Below are 24,002 nucleotides of genomic sequence, written 5' to 3'. Positions count from 1 at the left end.
AAAACATAGGCCAAACACTCTCCGACATAAACAACAGCAACATCTTCTCACATCCACCTCTTAGAATAATGACAGTAAAGACAAAAATAAACAAATGGGACCTAATCAAACTTAAAAGTTTCTGCACAGCAAAGGAAACCCTAAACAAAATGAAAAGACAACCCACAGAATGGGAGAAAATCTTTGCAAGTGAATCAACTGACAAGGGATCTCTAAAATTTATAAACACCTTCTGCAGCTCCATACCAAAAAAAACAAACAACCCCATCAAAAAAATGGGCAGAAGATCTAAACAGAAAACAATTCTCCAAAGAAGACATACAGATGGCCGAGAAACACATGAAAAGATGTTCAACATCACTCATTATTAGAGAAATGCACATCAAAACCACTCTGAGGTACCACCTTACACCAGCCAGAATGGCCATCATCCAAAAGTCTACAAACAAGAAGTGCTGGAGAGGGTGTGGAGAAAAAGGAACCCTAGTACACTGTGGGTGGGATTGTAAATTGGTGCAACCACTGTGGAAAATAGTATGGAGATGCCTCAGAAAACTAAAACTAGAACTACCACTGGATCCAGCAATCCCACTCCTGGGCATCTATCCAGAGAAAACTATGACTTGCAAAGACACATGTACTCCGATGTTCATTGCAGCACTCTTTTCAATAGCCAAGACATGGAAACAACCTAAATGTCCATCAACAGAGGAGTGGTTCAAGATGTGGTACACATACACAATGGAATATCACTCAGCCATTAAAAGGAAGGAAATAACAGCATTTTTAGCAACATGGATGAACTTAGAAATTATCATGCTGAGTTTAGTCAGCCATACAATGAGACACCAACATCAAATGCTTTCACTTACATGTGGAATCTGAAAAAAGGAAACAATGAACTTCTTTGCAGAACAGATACTGACTCACGGACTTCAAAAAATTTATGGTTTCCGGAGTTCCCGTCGTGGCACAGTGGTTAACGAATCCGACTAGGAACCATGAGGTTGCGGGTTCGATCCCTGCCCTCGCTCAGTGGGTTAACGATCCGGCGTTGCCGTGAGCTGTGGTGTAGGTTGCAGACGCGGCTCGGATCCCGCGTTGCTGTGGCTCTGGCGTAGGCCAGTGGCTACAGCTCCGATTCGACCCCTAGCCTGGGAACCTCCATATCCAGCGGGAGCGGCCCAAAGAAATAGCAAAAAGACCAAAAAAAAAAAAAAAAATTTATGGTTTCCAAAGGAGACAAGTTGTGGGGTGGGGGGATGCTCTGGGGGTGTGGGATGGAAATGCTATAAAATTGGGTTATGATGATCATTGTACAACTATAAATGTAATAAATTCATTGAGTAATATAAAAAAACCCCTCAGTCTTCCCGATGAATATTCTTGGTCACAGGGGTTAAGAAAGACGCCTTCCTTCTTATTAGAGAGGAGCTTCAGACACACAATATTTTGATGGCAGTTTAGTAAATGTTATTAAGGGAGCCCTGTAAGTACTCTACCAGATTCAATCTTCAAGGGAATCCTTCATATCCGTGCACAAGGAAAGTCAATAAATCACAATTTATATCTTTGGTGAATAGCAAGTACTTTATAACGTGACATTTCCTGGCCACAGGCATTCCAGTCCCCTGCATAATTTTGCTTGTTAATGAAATGCAAATCAGTCCTACATCAAAAATTATTAACTCTCTTTCCAAGTTAAAAAAGGGTCTAGTTTATAACTTCATTTATTTTTTTAACATTGTGGCAATAAAAATAGGCCTGGTCAATGATCTAAAAAGAGTATGCAATATAAGGAAAGTATAAGTCAAAATTAAATCTAAGGAATTTATGTGACAGGGCAAGATGGCACCACATAAGCAGAAATGGGATGTGAGGCTGCTTTGATAGTAAAAATATCTGTGTCACCATTGAAAACTATTTTTCTCTTTGAAATTATTATATTTTCTGGGGGTACACTGAGTTTAAGGGTCTATAATCACAAATTTAGATCTCTATAAACTCATTTTACGTACTGAATTTCAGTTCTTAAGTAATCAATCTATTTTCATGAGATCCTGAAAGAGCTATTCAGAAAAATTTGAACAGGCTTTTTTTTTTTTGAGTTTGCTCTGTTTTTATGGTGGTAACAGTGCATGCCCTTTTCTTAGGTCTCTCATATTTAATTTTAATTAAATCTTCACAGCTGCCTGTGTTCATGCTTCAGTGAAATTCCCAAGCACACGGAGTAGCCCTCTGTTACCACCAAGACTCTTACACAAGAGTCATCCTTGCTAACCGGATTAGCTGGCACTGGTGCTGAGTTGTGTAAGGTTACAAGAGTACATTTGTGATCGTTTTTGGAAAAAAATTCAGTTGTTCCTCACAGATGTGCATCCTGAGCGACATACTCTTTCCTAAGTGTTTTATACATTTACAACAGAGATAACGCAGAGATAACAGACGGTGGCCAGAGAACACTTGAGCGTTATCTCATGAGTTCTACAGCAAAATCCCCGGTGGCAACATCTTTCAGGTTTGAGGATGTCCTGATTAAGAGGAAATTTTTCTCACTCTGTCCAGAGCAATAGCTTGTAATATATGTGTGCTATATCTACACAAATAATCATAGTGATTAAAGTAGTGTAACACAGGAGTACAATCAACAAGACTCAGACAGGAAAATCCTACAGGAAAAATAACCTGGTTTCCTCAATCAAAACATCACAGGAGGCGAGGGAGAGGAGAGGGGGAGATTTAGCCTTCAAAAAAAAAAAAAGAGAGAGAGAGAGAGACTAAAGGGACATTATCTATTACAACACAGGGACCCTATTTGGAGTCTAAAATGACTGTTAAAATATCATGACACATATGAGACCATTTGACAACTGACAGGACGTTTGATGATATTAAGAGTTTATTCTAAGTGTGAGAAGAGACTGGTAGGAGCAAGGTGATTTAATTCTATATTAGAAAAAGAAAAAAGCTAACTGCTATTGTATGGCGCAACATATGCGTTCTTTCTCTTTTTTTAAAAAAAATAGGTATTCTTATTAAAGAGTGTTATTCCTCATGCAATAAGAAATTTAATTGCAAGCCATAAACACTGTATTGTTCTTAGTGTAGAAAGAACACAGGTAATAAAAGAAGCCCAGCTTGCATACTACTTGTGTGGCAAAAATAGTGACTCATCATGGTAAGCAGGCCAGCATGAAAGGGTTCTTCCTTCTTGCATTTATGGCTGTTGTCTCTTGTACTTGTAAACCCAACTAGATCTAAGAAGCATGGGTGAGTGCCCAGGAGCTCCACATTGCTCCAGGATTCTTAAGTGTGGACAAGTGGAAAACTCCCTGAACCAAGAGTCCTCTAAAGCATCACTAAAATGCCAATCTTTCACTTTCCTCGTACTCCCAACACCTCATAAGGTTTGGCATCCAGTCAAAACATGCACTATTTTTATTCAACTTTACTTTGTTCTTTTCCCAAGAGTAACTCTGTAATGCTGTTCACACAGCGGATGTGTAAATACGATTCTGCCAGTAATGATATCACTCCACAGCTTACGTGTTGACATTCCATTAGAATACAACAACTCATTCTGGGGGCTTTTCAAAATTCCTTTCTTAAGGATGATCTACTAGAAAGAATGAGTAACACCGACACTAGTCATTGTTAAATAATCCTTTTATTGCTGTCAGACTTAGGTGGCTGACCTTAGCTGACTGTAATGAAAGAGTCTTTTTTTTTTTCTTCTCACTAAAATTAAATCTGCCCATCTTAAGGAGTTCGCTTACTCTCTAGGAAAGTTATGGTGTGTTTGCTTTAATGTGACAAATGAATGGGATGACAAAAACGTCACTTAAAAAAGGAGCTGTCGGTACATCTCAAAGGCCAGGAGTTTAGCATTAACACAGACACACTGCTAGATATAAAAATAGATAATCAACAAGGACCTACTGTATAGCACAGGGAGGTCTACTTAATATTCTGTAATAACCTAAATGGGAAAAGAATCTGAAAAAGTATATAGATAGCATGTATATATATATATGTGTGTGTGTGTGTGTGTGTGTGTGTGTGTGTATATATGTATGAGATAGATAGCATGTATATATATCTATATGTAAATATATACTATCTATATATAAATATAGAAAACTGAATCACTTCGCTGTATACTTGGAACTAACACGACATTGTAAATCAACTATACTCCAATACAATTTTTTCTATTTGGAAAGAGGAAGAAAAAAGGAGCTATTGGTACCTATCAAAGGCCAGTCATGCTGGGATGAAGACGGTGAGGGAAAGATGCTTTCAGCAGCCCTGCAAAGGGGAAAACAGGAGACACAGCAATAGACCTGGGAGAGGATGACAAGCAGGCATCTTTCCTGCATTACCTACCAGCTTATGTCCTCCTTAGAGCTGACTTTCAGTAGCCTCTTATCAGATGAACTTGGAGGCTCTGGTTTCTTAACCCTGCTTCAATCCCAGTCCCCACAGCACCCTGCAAATGCTCCTTTTCCTCTGCTCCCACACTCCTTTATTCTAAAAAGCATTTGTCTGCTCTGTGCAAGGGACTGTGAAGGGGTCAATGAAATCAGTTCCAGCTCTTTGATGAGATTATAATCTGCAAGGGCATGTGAGCTGCAGAAGTCCAAGGTCAAATGAATTTGACGTCCGTGTTCCATGGGAGCACAGGATGAGGAGTGATGCACACTGATGGGGGTCTTAGGGAAGGCACTTTGGGGGTCACAGCTTTGAAGTAAGTCTTGAGAAATGGGACCGCTTCAGGACACAGAGACTGGGAAGAAAGGCCATTTTTGGCGGCTCCATGATTGCTTAATAGAGGAACGTCTCTGCACCAGAAAAATTGCCCCACCACCTAAGATTGGACTTGTGCACAACCTCCCACTGACTGAGGAAAGGCTTATCACTCTATCTATCAGGTCTTCCTGCAGGAAGTTTACAGGCAGTAAAATAAATTGCACAATATTTGAGGTTTTCTTTGAAGAGGGGGGAGGGTTCTTTTCACTAAAAACTTTTTCCTTCCTTCTTTCCTTCCTTTCTTTCTTTTTTCATTTTTTCTTCCCTCTCCTCCCCACCCCTCCCCCCTCTTTCTTTCTTTCCTTCCTTCCTTCTTTCCTTCCTTCCTTCCTTCTTTCTTTCTTTCTTTCTCAGTTCGACCCCAGCCTGGGCATATGGAAGTTCTCAGGCTAAGGGTTGAATTCCAGCTGAAGCTGAAAGTCTAAACCACAGCCGCAGCAATGTGGGATCCCAGCTGCATCTGTGACGTATGATGCAGCTTGCTGTAATTGCCAGATCCTTTACCCAATGAGCGAGGCCAGGGATCAAACCTACATCCTCATGGATACTAACTGGTTTCTTAACTTACTGAGCCACAACGGGAACTCTGAGAGCTCTTTCATTTTGCTTGTGCCTTTATGCACTCTAAGTCACTTTACTAAATACATCCCTTTCCCTTACTTGTCACTGTAGAGCCCACATCATCTCTCTCTCCCTGCTCCTTGGTCCAAGGTGAGCTTCACTCCCTTCCTTGTTTCCTAGCTCCCTCCACACACAATCCAACAGCGAGGGGCCTACGTCTGCACCCGAGAAGGTAGGTGATGTCCACTAGCAGAACAGAAAATGCTAGAGAGGAGGCACTTGATGGTAAGGAGACAGCTATCAATGCACAGTGCGGAAGCAGGAAAGACACATGAAAACCAACTGCTTCGGAATAATAGAGAAGTCTTCTGGCAGCTCTCTGGGCAAATGATAAGCTCACAAAACATCACTGGCCACAGAGGGTCCTTCAAGGCATGAGGAGCAAAAAATGCATATTTGCTAAAGGCAACCACACAATTAATTCATTTCAAAGAGAGCTATATGTCTCTGGAATTCTCAGCATTTGTTTCTATTGTTTATTAACAATCAGAAGCAGAAAGGGCTAAAGAACTAAAACTACAGAGAGGAGGGTGCGGGCAGCATATGCGTCTGTACACACACACACACACACACACACACACACACACACACACACACACACACACACAGTCCCTGTCCTCAGAAACCTTATGTTCAAAGGGGGGAACAGACAATCAAATAATCATACAATAGCAAATGCAAGCTGTGGTAGGTGTGACAATGATAAATTGAAGGGCAAGTGGGAAGGTACAACAGAGGGAACTAATTAGTTGATGGGGGGTTGCCCTGAGACAGTGATGGGATTTGAAGGAGATGCAGAAATAAAGGGAGAGGGAAGACAGTGTGATCTATGGGGAGTCAGTACCGAGCAGTCACTACACACAGCCAGGTGGCCCTCCCACCAGGTGGCCCTCCCACCAGGTGGGGAGTGGCTGGCTGGAGTCTGGCTGCCTGAGCTTGCATGTGGTTTGTGTAGCGAGCATCACTGGGAGCCCGGGGCTGGAAACCCCACTTCCTCCAGCAGTTTCCTCACCTGTCCAAGAACAAGCGTCTCTGTCACAGAAAGGGTTGAACGACAGTGAGTAATAGCTATTAGCCAGTACCAGAGAGTGGGCCATGGAGCGGGAGGCACCTTCACACCTATTCCCACCACAGAGAATTGTCCACAGTTTATAAATACGTTCCCGTGCCTTCCCTGTTTGATAAACAGGAGGTACAGAATCCATAAAATGAGTTTCATTCTTCTCAACAGACGCTTATGGCCTTGACCAAATCTCTAGTTAAAAAATATCTTCAAGAGAGGCCCTAACCATATGGAAACAACCCACATTTGCAGGTAGTATTTTGGGTTTGAAGGAGGCAGACGAGGGCAAATCACTGCAAGGCCCTCAGAAAGTGCCAGAATGGACAGCTGAACACATATCCGGGTTTGCTTCAGACAACCCAAAGTGATGTCTTGGGCCCCACTGTAATTTCTAGTGGTGAACCCTTCACTCTGTCACTTCCTGTTCCACTGTGCTGTCACCTTCCATGGGCAGAGGCAGCAGGGCGTCTGCAGCTGTCGAAAATCTCAGTAACCACCCCCCACCTCATATTCTGCTGCCACCCCCACTAAGCTTGGCCCTGGGGCTCTCATCAGACAAAGACCTCAGCCCCGAATGTTCTTCAAGTTATTTTCAGACAGGAGCTGCTTTTCCAAATCTTTCAATCTCTCAGGCCAAAGTAATGAGGGAAATTGTATAAATGGCACAGAGTAGAATCAGAGAGCTTCTGAACTCATAGGCCCTTGCTACTCCTGATAAACTGCATTTCATTTTGCTGGGGTTTGTCATCTTTTCTTTAGTCTTTTTTTCTTTCTTTTTTTGCCTTTTAGGGCCGCACCCGTGGCATATGGAGGTTCCCAGGCTAGGGGTCTAATCGGAGCTATAGCCGTCGGCCTACGTGACAGCCACAGCAACGCCAGATCTGAGCTGCGTCTGCGACCTACACCACAGCTCATCACAACGCTAGATCCTTAACCCATTCAGCAGGGCCAGGGATTGAACCCGCATCCTCATGGTTCCTAGTTGGATTCCTTTCAGCTGCGCCACGACGGGAACTCTTCTTTAGTCATTTTCTGCACTCAGAAGCATGCACTCGTGTGTGTGTGTGTGTGTGTGTGTGTGTGTGTGTGTGTGTACGCACGTGCTTGTGTGTGTTTCTCTCTTTACCTTGCCCCTTTTTCACCCTAATCTTGGTTTTCCTTTTCTGGAATGTGCATCTTCTTTCAAGAGCTTATATTTGTCCTCTTGTGCTTCTAATGTTTACTTACCATTTCTTACTGAAAACAGCCACGCCAGGGTCAAGTTCCTCTTAGACATCAACAAGCCAGAGCTGGTTTTACAGCAGATCACGTGGCCCCTGAGTTTTGGACGAAAAGTTCCAAATGGTCTTTGGAAACTGGTTTAAACCTGGCAGCCAAATCTGAAAGACTGTATTTTCCCTAGCTATTTCTATTCTCGTATGATATCTTTCAGAGCAAGATTGAGACAATGAAAAAAAAACCAGAAAAATTACCTGAAATTCCTCCATCCATAATCACACCTCTATTAACTCAGATGCTATTTTTACTATGATTTCTAAATTAGTTTTTATGTTAGCGTGCTTTTAGGAAAAGTATTACACAAATGATTTTCTCAAACTGCCCAGGTTCTTCCTTTTGTGCCTATTGTAATAAACAAACCAGACTTGTGAAAAGGAGCCTGAGGCTGAATAACAAAGGAGTGATTTTCTGCCATTTATTTGGATCTTATCATTCTGAAGAAGAGCTACTTTTTTTATTTTTCTTAGAAACGTGGGTTAAACTAAAATGGCACATATTTTTTGCTTCTGGAGCCCTATTTACTTCTTCATGGTTAAGTCCCAGTAACTCTTATCACATCTCATTATAATAGATGCATTTGCATCTATTATAATTATTATAATTATAATTATTTCTCTCAGTAATACTGTCTTGGTTAAAGTTAAATGACCTATTAACACAACGCCAGTAATGTTACCCTTTTTACTAAACTTATCGAACATTAAAACTATATTAAGGTAAGTGATAAAAATTTAAGTGGTCGACTCTCAAAAATATATCTGGTGCTCAGCATCAAAGAAGTAAAATATTATACACATTAAAATGATCTATTATTAAAATGTATCGTATAAAGATATTAAGCACTGGTGTATTTCTTTCTTGGCTTTTCCCTATACAATTATTAAACATACACATACACATACATACATACATACAGACACCCCCCCATATGATATGAGGGCCAAACCGCAACTACTCTACATATAACATTCCAATCATAGGCACGTCTAATTATTAAGGTTATATTTAGGAAAACTTGAATTTGATGCTCATCATTTGCTGTTGAATCAAGATACTAAAAGTCTGTGTTCAAACATGTACAAAAATACTAAAGTTAACAGTACTTAATGGTGAGAAACTTGAAGTTCTTCCACTCAGATCAGGAATTGGGCAAGAATACCCCATCCATCACTCCTTTTTTTTTTTTCATTTTTAGGACTGCACCCACAACATATGGAAGTTCCCAGGCGAGGGTCCAATTGGAGCTGCAGGCACTGGCCTGCACCACAGCCATGGCAATACCAGATCCAAGCCACATTTGTGACCTATGCCATAGCTTGCAGTAATGCTAGATCCTTAACCCACAGAGTAAGGCCAGGGATCAAATCCGGATCCTCGTGGATACTAGTCAGGTTCTTATCCCGCTGAGCCACAATGGGAACTCCTATTACTCCTTTTTAATACTGTACAAGAAGTCCTAGCTAATGCAAGACAAGAAAAGGAAACAAAAGGTATATTATTGGGAAGGAAAACATAAAATTGTCTTTGCAGATGACATAATTATCTATGTAAAAACCTGAAAGAATCAACAACAACAACAAAAAACTAGTAGAGCTTATAAGTGATTATAGCAAGGTTGCAGAATTCACAGTTAATATACAAAAGTCAATCACTTTTCTATATACCAGCAATGAACAAGTGGAATTTGAAATTAAAAAGAGAATACCATTTACATTAGGACTCTATAAATGAAATACGTATAAACCTAACAAAGTATGTCAAAGAGCTTCATGAGGGAAAACTACAGATCTCTGATGAAAATCAACAAAGAACTAAGTGAATAGATATTCCATTCCATGTTTATTGATAGGGAAGCTCAATATTGTCAAGAAGTCTGTTCTTTCCAACTTGATCTATAGATCCAGTGGAATCTCAATCCAAATCCTGACAAGTTATTTTGTAAAGAGAAACAAACTATGTGAATTCTATATGAAGAAGCAGAAGACCCAGAAGAGCCAATACAATATTAAAAGAGAAAAACAGAGTTGGAGTGAGGCAGGAGATGGATGGGCCCCAGACTGAACAATTGGAATCTGTCCCCTGTGGACAGATAACTTCAAGATAAAGATTATGGCAGGAGTAAGGTGGAGCTGTGTCCTGCTTGGAAAAAAGATAAAGAGACCACATATTTCTCATTCTTGAGGTCAAGGAGACCTCCTGAACTACTCATGCGCAGAACGCTTCCCCAAGGGTCAGAGAAGGGAGGGGCACCAGACCCATAGTACATCCTGTCAACTTCCCAAAACCTGGGCACTGGAATCCATCTTGCCTAAAAGAAGCGCATACACAGGGGAGGGCCCTGAGTCAGACCAAAGGCAGACAGCAAGATGATTGGCTAGAGGAAGCCGGGAAGGACTGCCCCCCAAGCAAATGATTTAAACGACCTCCAAAGCACTTGTTGCTCTCTTTCTTTTATTCTGTCTTTCTCCTTTTCCCCCCACCCCAGCCCATTTGTGCCTTCTCTGCACATATCTTCTTTTTTAATAAACACTTTATTTGCTTTACTGCTCTTAATCTCTTCGCCAAATTTTTCTCCAAAGGTACAAGTACTGGGAACCTCCATCAATCCTGCTGGCCCTTGAGGTCTAGTGGTTAGGGGTCAGCGTTCTCACCCTACAGCCACCTGGGCACAGCAGGACAGGCAGTACCAGACTTTAAGACTTACTATAAAGCTACAGTAATCAAGACACGTGTTACAGGTGAAAGAATATACAAACAGACAGATGGAACACAACAGTAAACCCAGAAATAGACTCACATAAATACAGTCAACTGATCTTTGAAAAACAAGCAAAGGCAAATACAAAGGAGCAAGGAAAGCCTTTCAACCAATAGTACTGGAACAACTGGACAGTCATGTGCAAAAAAATGAATCTGGACACTGATTTTATACCCTTTGCAAAAATTAACTCAAAATAGATCACAAACCTAAAAGTAAAATGCAAAGTATAAAACTTCTAGAAGATAACACAGGAGAAAAATCTACATAACTTTTAATATGGCCATGTCTTTTTAGTTATACCGATGGAACGATTCACAAAAAATTAACTAAGACGAATTTTTTTAAAAAAATCAGAAACTTGGAGAAAAATCTGTTAAAGACATTCTGATAAAGGACTGTTACCCCAAATATACAAAGAACACTTAAAAATAAGAAAATGAGTAGTCAGCTTAAAAAATGGGCAAAAGACCTGAATAGATATCTAATCCTTACCAAAGAAGATATGTTGAAGGCAAGCTAGCATAGGAAAAGATGCTCAACATCATAAGTCATCAGGGAGAAATGTAAATTAAAACAATAACATTACACATTCATTAGAACGGCTAAAATTCAGAGTTCCCGTCATGACGCAGTGGAAACGAATCCAGCTGGGGACCATGAGATTACGTTTTGATCCCTAGGCTGGGAATGTCCATATGCCATGGGTGTCGCCCTACAAAGCAAAAAAAAAAGAATGGCTAAAATTGAAAACACTGACAACATCAAATGCTGGAGCAACAGGAACTCTCATTTGTTGCTAGAGGAAAGACAAAATTATACAGCCACTTGGAAGAAGTTCCACGGTTTTATAGAAAATTAAAGATATTCTAGCAATATGATCTAGCAACTATGCTCTTAATATTTACTCCACAGAGCTAAAAACTTATGTCTACACAAAAATCTGTACATCAATGTTTATAGCAGTTTTATTCATAACTGCCAAAACTTGGAAGCAACCACCTTGTCTTTCAGTAGGTTAATAAATCAACAATGAACTGTGGTATATCCAGACAATGGAATATTAGTCTTTTTTTTTTTTTTTTTTTTTGTCTTTTTGCCATTTCTAGGGCCGCTCCTGCGGCATATGGAGGTTCCCAGGCTAGGGGTCTAATTGGAGCCGTAGCCGCTGGCCTACGCCAAAGCCACAGCAACACGGGATCCGAGGCGCGTCTGCAACCTACACCACAGCTCACGGCAATGCCGGATCGTTAACCCACTGAGCAAGGCCAGGGATCGAACCCGCAACCTCATGGTTCCTAGTCGGATTCATTAACCACTGCGCCATGACGGGAACTCCAATATTAGTCATTATTAAAAAGAAATGAGCTGGAGTTCCTGTCATGGTGCAATGGTTAATGAATCCGACTAGGAACCATGAGGTTGCGGGTTCGATCCCTGGCCTTGCTCAGTGGGTTAAGGATCCGGTGTTGCCGTGAGTTGTGGTGTAGGTCACAGATGCAGCTTGGATCTGATGTTGCTGTGGCTCTGGTGTAGGCAGGCAGCTGTAGCTCCCATTAGACCCCTAGCCTGGGAAGCTCCATATGCTGTGGGAACAGCCCTAGAAAAAGGCAAAAAGAAAAAAAAAAGAAAAAGAAATGAGCTATTGAACCATGAAAAGATACAGAGGCATCTTAAATGAATATTATTAGTGAAATGAAGACAATGTGAAAAGGCTATACACTGTATGATTCCAACTATATGACATGCTGGAAATGTCAAAATTAAGGTGACAGTAAAAGGGACAGTGGTTTCCAGGAGAGAGGGATGAAGAGGCAGAGCACGAGGATTTTTAGAGCCCTGAAACTCCTCTGCATGATACTAGAATGGTGGATGCATGTCATCATATTTTTCTCAAAACCCACAGAATGTACAGCACCAGGAGTGAACCCTAATGGACTTTGAGTGATGATGTGCCAATGTAGGTTCATCAATTGTAACGAATGGACCACTCTGATGGGGGATTGTGATTGGGTGTTGGTTAGACTTTTGTGGGAGTAGAGGGTATATGAGAGATCTCTGTATCTCTTGTTCTATTTTGCTGTGAACCTAAAATAGCTCTAAAAAATAAAGTCTCTGCCAAGACATGAAAACATCCAGTGATATAGGAATGGATTAAGATGATGTGATACATATATACAAGGACTATTACTCAGCCATAAAAAAGAAGGAAATAATACCATTTGCAGCCACATTGATGCAACTAGAGCTTTCTCTCACACTTGGTGAAGTCAGAAAAAGACAAATACTATATGATATTACTTATATGTGAAATCTAAAATAGGACAAAATGAACCTATCTGCCAAAGAGAAACAGACTCATGGACTTAGGGGACAGACTTGTGGTTGCCAAGAGGAAGGGGGGAGGGAGTGGGATAATTTCATTTTGAAAAAAGGAATGAAATAATGTCATTTGTAGTGACATGGATAGACCTAGGCATTATCATACTAAATGAAGTGAGTCGGAAAGAGAAAGACAAATATCATATGACATCGCTTATATGTGCAAACTAAAATATGACACAAATGAGCTTATCTATGAAACAGAAACAGACTCACAGAGAACACAGACTTGTGGTTGCCAAGGTGGGGAGAAGGGGTGGAGGAGAGATGGACTGGGAGTTGGGAGTAGCAGATGCAAACTATTATACACAGAATAAACAATAAGGTCCTACTGTATAGCACAGAGAACTATAGTCAGTATTGCCTGTGATAGACCATAACAGAAAACAGGAAAAAGTGTATATAAATGTAAATCTGAATCACTTTGCTGTTCAGCAGAAATTAACACATTGTAAGTCAACTAGACCTCAAAAGAATAAATTTTTAAAAAATAAATTTGACTTTAAAAAAAGAATCCTGGATCCCCATTACCCTCCAAAAAAACCGTATATGAGATATCATATTTTATAAAGAAAGCTCCTTCCGCAGAAGCCACAGAGTTCCTACACATCCTGAGATTGTGCTGGAAGGTGGCACTAGCCCATGCCACCACAGAAAGCAGGTCCCTTGGACCCCATCTGCTCCGATGTGCACAGGTATCCAGACCCTGCACAGCTCCCACCATCCCCACACCTGGGAGTCCTGGTCAACTGCAGTGCAGCCGCAAGGCCGCATCAATTCAAGATGAGTCACAGCCTTGGCTGCAGGTTGTAATCACCTAGGAGCTTCGAAAAACAGAGTCTGAGTACTCATGCCAAAGATCCTGATTTACTCAGTACGGGGTGTGGCGTGGCATCAGGATTTTTAGAATCAGGTGATTCTAATTTTCAGCAGGGCTGAGAACCACCAATTTGGAAACTGATTTCAAGATGCTCACTCATCTATCAACCATGCAACTTGCCTAGAAGCGAAGCACAGACTGCTTATTTCAGCATTTTGACCCATTATTGTGCTCCTTAGCAATGTTGGCAACAAATATTCATTTGCATACTAATGAAAATACATGGCTCTTACAATGAAGATCGGTGTAAGCAGTGTTTGGATGGAATTCAATTTTTTCTGTTCAGAATGCTGACAGGGCAGCAGCTGGCATACACTTGGCAGTTATTAAATATTTTTATTTTTGAGCAATTTAATTTTAATTGGGGCTTTTGCATCTGTTATGTATCCTGCTTAGAAAAGTTCCTTTAAACTCGTTGAATAATGACTACTTTTCCCTTTTTCTGTATCAAATTATTTAAAATGGGATAAACATAATTATAATCATGTATGTCACTAATATACCAACTTGGGGGAAGAAAACAAGCTCCCCTGCATTTTCAACTTTCCACCCTCAACACATGAACACACTTTTCAATAATGAAATAACCCTGATTGGCCTAGAAAAGAGGCTGTATCTGGGTACACAAAGAGTTAACTCAAAGGTAGATCAACTCTCTGCTTCTAGTTGCTGGGGGGGGGGGGGGCAAGATGCTGGTAATGCTCCCACTGGGTGGATTTTTCTCTCCTTCCCTGATGTGGACCCCCAGGGCACCTAAAATCCCCACCATGAAAACCACAACACTCTATTCACAAGGTGGACTTCGAAAATAAAATCCCTCTAATTCATGAGCTTGACTCTTACCACTTGCCTCCATCTCAGTTTTTCTGCAGGTATTCTACATGTTTCTACGGACTATTTCCTTAATGCTTTCCAGCTACACATGAGGAAAAAGGGCATACACACACACACACACACACACAAACACAAAGATGAGGTGAAATCTGCGTGTGTTGTTTTGCAATGATATATTCAACAAGGGCATGTGTTACCTGTTCTTTTTGGAGGTGGATGATTTCACCCTGATAATTCCAAGGAGAGTCAGTGTAATCCGGTACTTTCTTCGTCACACTTCACGTTAGTAAATTGAATTCAGGCTGATCTCTAAAATTTTCTTCTCATGAAAACTGATTTGTTTCTGGCAAGTCTGCTTAGGGGACTTAAGTTTGCAAGGGCTCAGCCGGCTGCTGTAGAGACTGCAGCCTGGAACCAGGGCAGGTAAGAAGCAGAGAAATACATCAGGAGGTAACTGCCTAGGTCCAGGTATGAGGTGAGGATGTTGTTGAATCTAGGGAGGTGGCAATGATGATGGAAAGATAAAATAGGTTCCAGACACATTTTGGAGGATCACTGATACTTAAAATGATTTCATATCTAAATTATTTTTTATCTCCAAAATATATTAAGTAAACAAAAACAAGATGCAGAAAAGTAAAGCATGCTATCATTTTCTATAAAAAATGCATGCATTTCCTCACTTATGTATTAACAAATATACCTATAGGATACAGAAGAAATTTAGATCATTGGTTGCATCTAGAGAGAGTAATTAATAATTAGGTGGTAGTGAAACAAGGGTAGGAGTGTAGATACTTTCGTTACGTTTTAAAGTTTATAAATATGTTACCTTTTTTAATTTTTAGAAGAAAGAGGAAGATAATAGTAAAGTGTTACCAATTTTGAAAAAAAAAAAACAAAAAACTCATCTGTGTCACTTCTTTCTACACCTCCACCAAAGCTCAACTGGTAATTTAATACAATCCCAATAAAATTTAGATTTAGAATCTAAAATTCTTGATTTCCTCAATAGAACAAATATCAGCCAAGGCAAATAGAGCAGGTTTAGGTTTCCCTAGGACCATGTTACTTAAAAAAAAAAGAGTTTCCATCGTGGTGCAGTGGTTAATGAATCCGGCTAGGAACCATGAGGTTTCGAGTTCGATCCCTGGCCTTGCTCAGTGGGTTAAGGATCTGGTGTTGCCATGAGCTGTGCTGCAGGTCACAGACGCGGCTCTGATCCCGCATTGCTGTGGCTCTGGTGTAGGGCGGCGGCTACAGCTCTGATTCGACCCCTAGCCTGGGAATCTCCATATGCCGCGGGAGTGGCCCTAGAAAAGGCAAAAAAACAAAAAAAACAAACAAAAAAAAACCTTGGTATAAGGTAATCAAATGCAAAAATAGAATTCTGAGTGGCTAGAAATATTAAAGTATGTTCATTTTTTGGTCTGTAAAAAAAATGGTACACATAGGAAAAGATAATCTAAATGGTAATAAGAGATCTATGAACTGTTACATTATTGTTAACTTAAGAGATCCAGAAGTTTCCAATACTCTTCCCTGAAGACACTGGCCCCATGATCTTAGAATAAATGACCAGTGAAACACTGAACATCACAGAAAGAATACTTGATATAAAATTGAAAGTAATATGCATCCTGGTAACTATTCTAGCAGAAAGCTGTGGCCCAGTCATACAGAGAAAACCAGACAGGGTTCTAACACCCATGAGAGAAAGGCAAAATCTAGGTATAATCACTGTTGAAGGGAGAAATAAAAAGAACTTGAGAATGCACAGGGATATTCTTTCCTTTTTTCAACAACAAAAAATGAAGATGAGAGAAATTTGCAGAGATCACCCAGTTATCTCTCCCCAGTACCAGTCAATATTCCCAGAGGCCTTGATTTGATCACCCCTCTGTGCTCCAAGGATGTTCAGCTAGTTTCACACATGCACTTGGGAGAAATACGCTCTATTGTTGGAATATTCAAATTCTTTTTAAAAAAAATCTTTATGTAAGTGCAAAATCTGCTGTAACTTCTACTTTTTCATTGTTTCTACTTCTATTTTTCTAAAGCTACCCCCCCCCAAATTCCTTCTTCCTCCAGTAGGTTTCAAACACTTCAGAACAACAATCTTGGCATCTCTGACATTTTTTTCCTCCAGCTTACATCTCTCTAGTCCACCCATATGGCAACAGGATTTCCAGTTCTGTCAACATGCCTGCTCTCTGGCTACGCTCTGGCCAAGGAATGTATAGGGAGCCAAAAACCAAGAAAAGAGTTTTCCAGGGTGGAATGAGATAGAACTACTTTTCAAAATATAACTCCTGGGAGTTCCCGTCGTGGCGCAGTGGTTAACGAATCCGACTAGGAACCATGAGGTTGCGGGTTCGGTCCCTGCCCTTGCTCAGTGGGTTAATGATCCGGCGTTGCCGTGAGCTGTGGTGTAGGTTGCAGATGCGGCTCGGATCCCGCGTTGCTGTGGCTCTGGTGTAGGCCAGTGGCTACAGCTCCGATTGGACCCCTAGCCTGGGAACCTCCATATGCTACGGGAGTGGCCCAAGAAATAGCAAACAAAGACCAAAAAAAATAAAATAAAATAAAAAATAAAAAAATTAAAAAAATATATAATTCCTAATGGAATATACAGAACTTGATTAGCCATTAAGACAGTAAGTGCTCAGTGTATGACAAAGACTGAGACATGGTGTGTGTGTTTAAATTAATAGGTCATTACTATCCTTCCTAAGATTGGCAGATTAAAGACAATGAATCGGAGAGTAAGTGGGAGGTTATGAAGGCAAGATAGTGAGTGCAGACCAGAGTTCTCAAATGTAATGTGTCCATAAATCACTGACCTTGAGAAAAAAAGAGATTCCGATCCAGTTGTGGGGAGAGGGAGTGATGAGACTGACTTTCTCATAAGTGCCCAGCTGATGCCCATGCTGCTGGCACAGGGACCACCCTTTGAAGCAACAGCCACACTGTAAATCCATAAACACGATACAGGGGGTGTCTGAAGCATACAGTGAACAAACCTTTCCAACCTGGCAAACACTGCTACACAAAAACAAAACAAAGCAAAACAAATAGGCCTATTAGATATATGGTGTCTCTTTGGGGGCAATAGCATCTACCACTATGATTTAAAAGACAGGTTTTAGAATTCCCATTGTGGCTTACTGGGTTAAGAACCTGACTAGTATCCATGAGGATGCGGGTTCAATTCCTGGCCTCACTCAGTGGGTTAAGGATCTGGCGTTGCTGGGAGCTTCAGTGTAGGTCACAGATGTGGCTGGGTTGGAATTCAGCATTGCTGAGGCTGTGGTGTAGGCCAGCAGCTGCAGCTCAGATTCGACTCTAGACTGGGAACTTCCATATGCCACAGGTGCAGCACCCCTAAAGAAAAGAAAAAAAAAAAAAGGACAGATTTCAAAATGCCAAGTCTTGGAAAGAAGGACATTTCCATTTTTCTGTCTCCAAATGATAAATCCTAAATAAACCAGTATTCTTGGAGTTACGTGTGGAGCTGTGAACACACAGAGGCAGGCATAGTGTATGGCTCTTTTCCTTTTCCTTTCCTTACCCAGCGTTCTTTATCCCATGTTTATGCATCAGGCAAGAAAAACTTAGCTGGAGTTCCCGTCGTGGCGCAGTGGTTAACGAATCCGACTAGGAACCATGAGGTTGCGGGTTTGATCCCTGGACTTGCTCAGTGGGTTAAGGATCCAGCATTGCCGTGAGCTGTGGTATAGGTCACAGACGAGGCTCGGATCCGGCACTGCTGTGGCTGTGGTATAGGCTGGCGGCTACAGCTCCGATTCAACTCCTAGCCTGGGAACCTCCATATGCCTCAGGAGCGGCTCTAGAAAAAGGCAAAAAGACAAAAAAAAAAAAAAAAAAAAAAAAAAAAAAAAAGAAAATCTTAGCTGATGAGCTTCCTAAAATGTATGCAGATGAAAGAGGCACTTGGAAAAATGTTAATATTTACAATTATATATCCACATATGGACCCTGTTAAGTATACATTATGAATTCTAAATATGTCTATTTATGTGTGTTCACACAAAAATGTATTTATTTAGCAAAAAATTGAAAGAAATTTTTCTTTGAAAAAATGGGGGAGTTCCGGTCGTGGCTCAGTGGTTAGCAAACCTGACTAGCATCCATGAGGTTGCGGGTTTCATCCCTGGTCTTGCTCAGGGGTTAAGGATCTGGTGTTGCTGTGAGCTGTGGTATAGCTCGAAGACGTACCTGGGATCCTGCATTGCTGTGGCTCTGGTGTAGGCCAGTGGCTACAGTTCTGATTGGACCCTTAGCCTGGGAACCTCCATATGCTCAGGTGTGGCCTTAAAAGACAAAAAGACAAAAAAAAAAAAAAAAGAAAGAAAGAAAAAGAAAAAGAAAAAAAAGAAAAGAAAAGAAAAAAGAAAGAAAAAAAAATGGAGTAGTTTCCATTTTGGCTCAGTGGTAACAAACTCAACTAGTAACCACGAGGTCAAGGGTTCGATCCCTGGCCTTGCTCAGTGGGTTAAGCATCCAGCATTGCCTTGAGCTGTGGTGTAGGTTGAAGATGCGGCTCAGATCCTGTGTTGCTGTGGCTGTGGCATAGGCTGGCAGCTGTAGTTCCCATCTGACCCCTAGCCTGGGAACTTCCATATGCCTTGGGTGAGGCCCTAAAAAAAAAAAGAAAAAGAAAAAAAAAATGGGGAGAGATTCTTTACAAAACAGATGCAAAGAAAAGGCATATGGCAAACAAAATGTGAGAAAATATATTAAAGATTACATAAAAGAGTATATGATACGGTTTTTTTGGTGCTTTGTTTTGTGTAAGAATGAAGGTAAAATTAAACCACAGTACTTAACACTTGGCGGAGTGCAGTAAAAATACCTTTGAGATTAAGGATTTAAAATTGAAGGCAAATTTAAGAAAGTTAAAAGCTGAAGTAGGTATTTTGTAGAAATTGTAGTCAAAAATGAGAGAACTGGGAGTTCCCGTCATGGCTCAGTGGTTAACGAATCCGACTAGGAACCATGAGGTTGTGGGTTCGATCCCTGGCCTTGCTCAGCGGGTTAAGGATCTGGTGTTGCCGTGAGCTGTGGTGTAGCTTGCAGACGTGGCTTGGCATAGGCTGGCAGCTACAGCTCCGATTGGACCCCTAGCCTGGGAACCTCCATATGCTGCGGGAGCAGCCCAAGAAATGGCAAAAAGACAAAAAAAAAAAAAAAAATGAGAGAACTACTTTCGAGAAAAGGATATAGGATACTTTAAAACAGTTTTAAATAGATCAACACCAATTAAAGCTCTTGGACACCTGTACACACACACACACACACACACACACACACAATTTATAATTAAGGAGGAAAATTCAGCCAGTAGGAGGAGTTTTACTCAATAGCTTTTTTATATAGATATAGGCAAATTCCAAATCTTAATTACGAAATAAAAGTGGAACAATAGGGAAAATTATATAATATGGTTGAAGAGTTGTAAAATATTAGGACAATTATTGGGGCCCCAATAGGGTACTCATGTTAAGATCACCTGTGAAGATGCAATCATGACACACTACCTGGTTGGCATGTGCTGTTGTCTAACGTGGCTCTAGACTTTAAGATCTCTGGACCATGTTCATGCCCACAGCCAGATGACCCTTCGGCACCTACAGAATGCTCACTCACCTTCCAAAAGGCTGAGTTCAAAAATCACCTCCTATTAGATCTTCTGCCACCCCCACACCAAGTCAAGTGTGTAATACCATGGGCTTATCACTGATTTCTTAGTCTTGTCTAATAGGATGTGAGCTCCCAGGAAAGAATGGGTCTAATTCATGAGCATCATATACGCACACAGGATGTTTCCCAAGTGACTGGGTCACTGAGTGAATCACGCTGGAGTGAGAAATGAGGGACAGAGGGGGCTGGTGGAGTCTGTGCTCTGCAGCACATCTCCATCCACTGTTTAAGGGGCTGCCCAGTGCAGCTCTCAGTGAGCAGCTGTTTTGGTGAACCACCTACTGATGTACCTTCAAAGTCATCCTCTTGCAACTTCTCAACATAAAAACAGCCATCATTACACAAACGCCCCTAACCCAGCATACTCATCAACTCGGGACAAGGTGTGGTCACCTTCTCTCCACTCCATTAACTCTGGGAAAAGTCACAGCCCCCGCCCTTCGATTTTTTCATCAGCCATACAGAGTGGGTCAAAAACATGCTGTACTGTCCTCTGAGAGACAAAACCCTCTCTTTTCATGCCAGTTTGGCGTCTCAAAGAGCTGTTCAGCACCAATAGTTCTTCACGATGAAGGGATGAATTGATAGAGTTTGTGATGCATTTAAGTATTTTTGTCATAAAAAATAACTTGTCACATTACTTCCTCAATAAGATCACATGGTATCTTAAAAGGTATACTAAGAAATACTCTTAAAAAGGTATTTTTATGTCTAGACTAAAAAACAAGTCTTCCTTTTCTCCTTAGCTTATCTTTGGTTTCAACTGATGGGGAGAAAAAGGGTTTTAAACTTGCCAAAAGCTGTCATCTCACACATTTCATTGTCTTCACCTCTCTGAAGAAAGTAGTTCTAAGTCCTTGTCCTGAAGTGTCTTTATACAACTGTCTGCAGCTTCTAAGGGTCAACAACCAAATACCAAATTTCTCACAAGGGAGTTCCTGTTGTGGCTCAGTGGTAACAAACCCAACTAGTATCCATGAGGTTGCGGGTTCAATCCTTGGGCTCTCTCTGTGGGTGAAGGATCTGGCTTTGCCATGAGCTGTGGTGTGGGTTGCAGAGGCAGCTTGGATCCTGCATTCCTGAGGCTGCGGTGTAGGCCCGCAGCTGCAGCTCCAATTGACCCCTAGCCTGGGAACTTCCATAAGCCCAGGTTGCCACCCTAAACAACAACAACAGCAGCAACAACAACGATGACGCCGACAAAATTTCCCACTCATCTCACTATTTCAGGGATGTTCAAACTTCTGGACTTTTGGAAGTAACTTAGCAATTTCGCTTGTCAGAATGACTAAACAGAAAATTTGTTCTCCTCTTTGGGAATCCTTGTCAGGTCAAGTTTTCTCATGACTTTTAACCCCAGTGAGTGCATTTCATTTTTTTTTTTTCCTGTTTTTATTTTTGTTTTTCCCCCTCCCTCTTCTTTGCTGCTTAGTCCTCCCAGAACAGCATTCCTCTGGTCTGATTCAAGTGCTCTACTGAAATCTGCTCATAAACTTTGCTTCTCCTTGGGCTCTGGCTGCTCTTCTGGTTTACGACTTTACCACCTTCATTTTGGATGAGGTCACCCAAAGCCCCGTCAGCCTGTATCTTCCCACGCAGGATAAGCTTTTATTTGGGGATTACAGCAATATCTTTCTGAGTATAAATCACAGATTAGTAAAAGGAATTGCAGATTGCATTACTCTAGCCCATGGGAATTTGGGAGAGGTGGAGTTTACAAGCACGAAAGAAACACAGACGCAAACACTCGCCAAATGTTAAACACAGGGGTGAGGACTTTGGCCAAATATAGTAATTTCTTCACAAAGAGACATATTGGTAGATAATGACCTGCTTGCTTCTTCCTTCCATCCAACAAACATAAAAATATCCAAAAGCCTCCAGTGTAGAAATGTGTTGGCAATTATAGCCTGCGGGTGCTGAATTAAACAATCCTTCCCCACCCTGCTCAACAATCAAACGGTAATGTTTTATGAAGCTTGAAAATGTGACCTCAGCCTAGAAGGGCTGTGAACACTGCTTGGGAAGGAAACAGGGTGTTGTTACAGTTCTTGTTTTCTGGCTTGGAGTATCATTTCCCAGCCCAGGCTGCTAAAGAAGGGATGTGGTTATATAGAAAGTAGCTTTAGGCTTGCATTCTTGTAATCCAACCCACCAAATCTGTAAAATATCGAAAACATACTGACTTAAAAGAAAAGGCTAAGCCACTCCCCTTTTCAGAAGGTTGCCACCCTAGAAATACAGGTGAATCCTTAGTGTGGTTATGCCTTGGTAGAATCCCAGTGACCATGGTAATCACTGGGGTTCTGGCTTAATCTACGAAATTCATGAAAACGCCTCCACTATTAAAGTCACCTCTATCTACTTTTTTTCTTTTTTTTTTCTTTTTTTTTTTTTGGTCTTTTGCCTTTTTTTTTTTTTAGGGCTAAACCCGCGGCATATGGAGGTTCCCAGGCTAGGGGTCGAATCGGAGCTGCAGCCACAGGCCTACACCACAGCCACAGCAACAGAGGATCTGAGCTGTGTCTGTGACCTTCACCACAGCTCATGGCAACGTAGGATCCTTAACCCACCAAGCAAGGCCAGGGATCGAACCTGCAACCTCATGGTTCCTAGTTAGATTCATTTCTGCTTCGCCATGACGGGAATTCCACCTCTACTTACTTTTAATTTATCTTTTTCAGTGTGCTTCATACCTTCCAAGAAAGATTTGTATCTTCATTCCCTGCCTCCCTTCATCCCTCCATTTCCCCTTCTTTATCTTCCTCAATCATTCAATTATTCCACAAATTTTTTTTTTGGTCTTTTGTCTTTTTAGGGCCACACCCGCAGCATATGGAGGTTCCCAGGCTAGGGGTTGAATCAGAGCTACAGCTGCCTGCCTACACCACAGCTCACGGCAACACCAGATCCTTAACCCACTGAGCAAGGCCAGGGATCAAACCCGCAACCTCATGGTTCCCAGTCGGATTCGTTTCCACTGTGCCATGATGAGAACTCCCTATTGCACAATTTTTTAAGCACCTACCATGCCCCACACATGGTTCTAGGCACTGAGGCTACTGAGCTGAATAAGTCAACACCTGTGTTCTCAGGCACTTCCAGTCTAGAGGGGAAGCAGAGTTTTAAACAAATCAATTATCAATCACATCGATAAGGGCTGTATTAGAAATAGGGACAGAGCAGAGGACGCAATAAGGCAAGAGAGACCAGGTCTTCCTGAGGAGGAGGGAGAGGGAGGGGTGGGTGGGAGAAGTGGGGAGGGTTGTTACATACGACATTTCAGCTGCATTCTGAAGTGTGGTTTCACCGAAGGAACGAGAGGAAGGGCCCTCTAGACAGAGGAACTAATGCAAAAGCAGAGCTGTGAAAGGGGAGAAGTTCAGCGTGGCTGGGCCAGCAGCTGGAGGCAACGAAAGTAGCAGTCAGGGAGAAGCATAAGGGTTTGAGGACCCGGGTTCAAGTCACAGTGTAGGCTTGCATTTATTTATTTATTTATTTAGTCTTTTTAAGGCTGCACCCGCAGCATGTGGAAGGTCCCAGGCTAGGGGTCTAATCAGAGCTGCTGCTGCCGACCCACACCACAGCTCATGGCAACACCAGATCCTTAACCCACTGAGCAAGGCCAGGGATCGAACCTGCAACCTCGTGCA

At 41.5% G+C, this 24,002-nt stretch overlaps 1 protein-coding gene and 1 long non-coding RNA gene across 13 annotated transcripts in view; both read right to left on the bottom strand.

Annotated features, from left to right (window-relative positions):
• Window positions 1-24,002, bottom strand: part of MAP3K5 (mitogen-activated protein kinase kinase kinase 5) — a 254,320-nt gene that overhangs the window by 163,743 nt on the left and 66,575 nt on the right. Inside the window, exon 3 of one of the 12 annotated variants that reach the window (XM_085025224.1) lies at window positions 17,469-17,670. The exons of 10 other annotated variants lie outside the window; for them this stretch is intronic. The gene's annotated coding sequence lies outside the window, so the exon portion shown is untranslated. Of the gene's footprint in view, window positions 1-17,468; window positions 17,671-24,002 lie in introns of those variants that run through there. One more of the 12 variants, XM_085025242.1, reaches the window with a different exon arrangement.
• On the bottom strand, window positions 8,268-15,033 carry LOC146405989 (uncharacterized). The gene is made up of 2 exons (XR_014803166.1): window positions 12,126-15,033; window positions 8,268-11,678 (listed from the first exon to the last, which is right to left on the bottom strand). It is a non-coding gene; the product is annotated as an uncharacterized LOC146405989 (long non-coding RNA).

Source organism: Sus scrofa, chromosome 1 (assembly GCF_054392235.1).
Source record: "Sus scrofa isolate SSC_HxYL_T2T_F1_AM1 chromosome 1, Sscrofa_HxYL_maternal_Yorkshire_Landrace_v2.0, whole genome shotgun sequence".
Lineage (NCBI taxonomy): Eukaryota > Metazoa > Chordata > Mammalia > Artiodactyla > Suidae > Sus > Sus scrofa.
The sequence above is the reverse complement of the archived record's forward strand: the minus strand, read 5'-3'. Positions and strand labels throughout refer to the sequence as shown.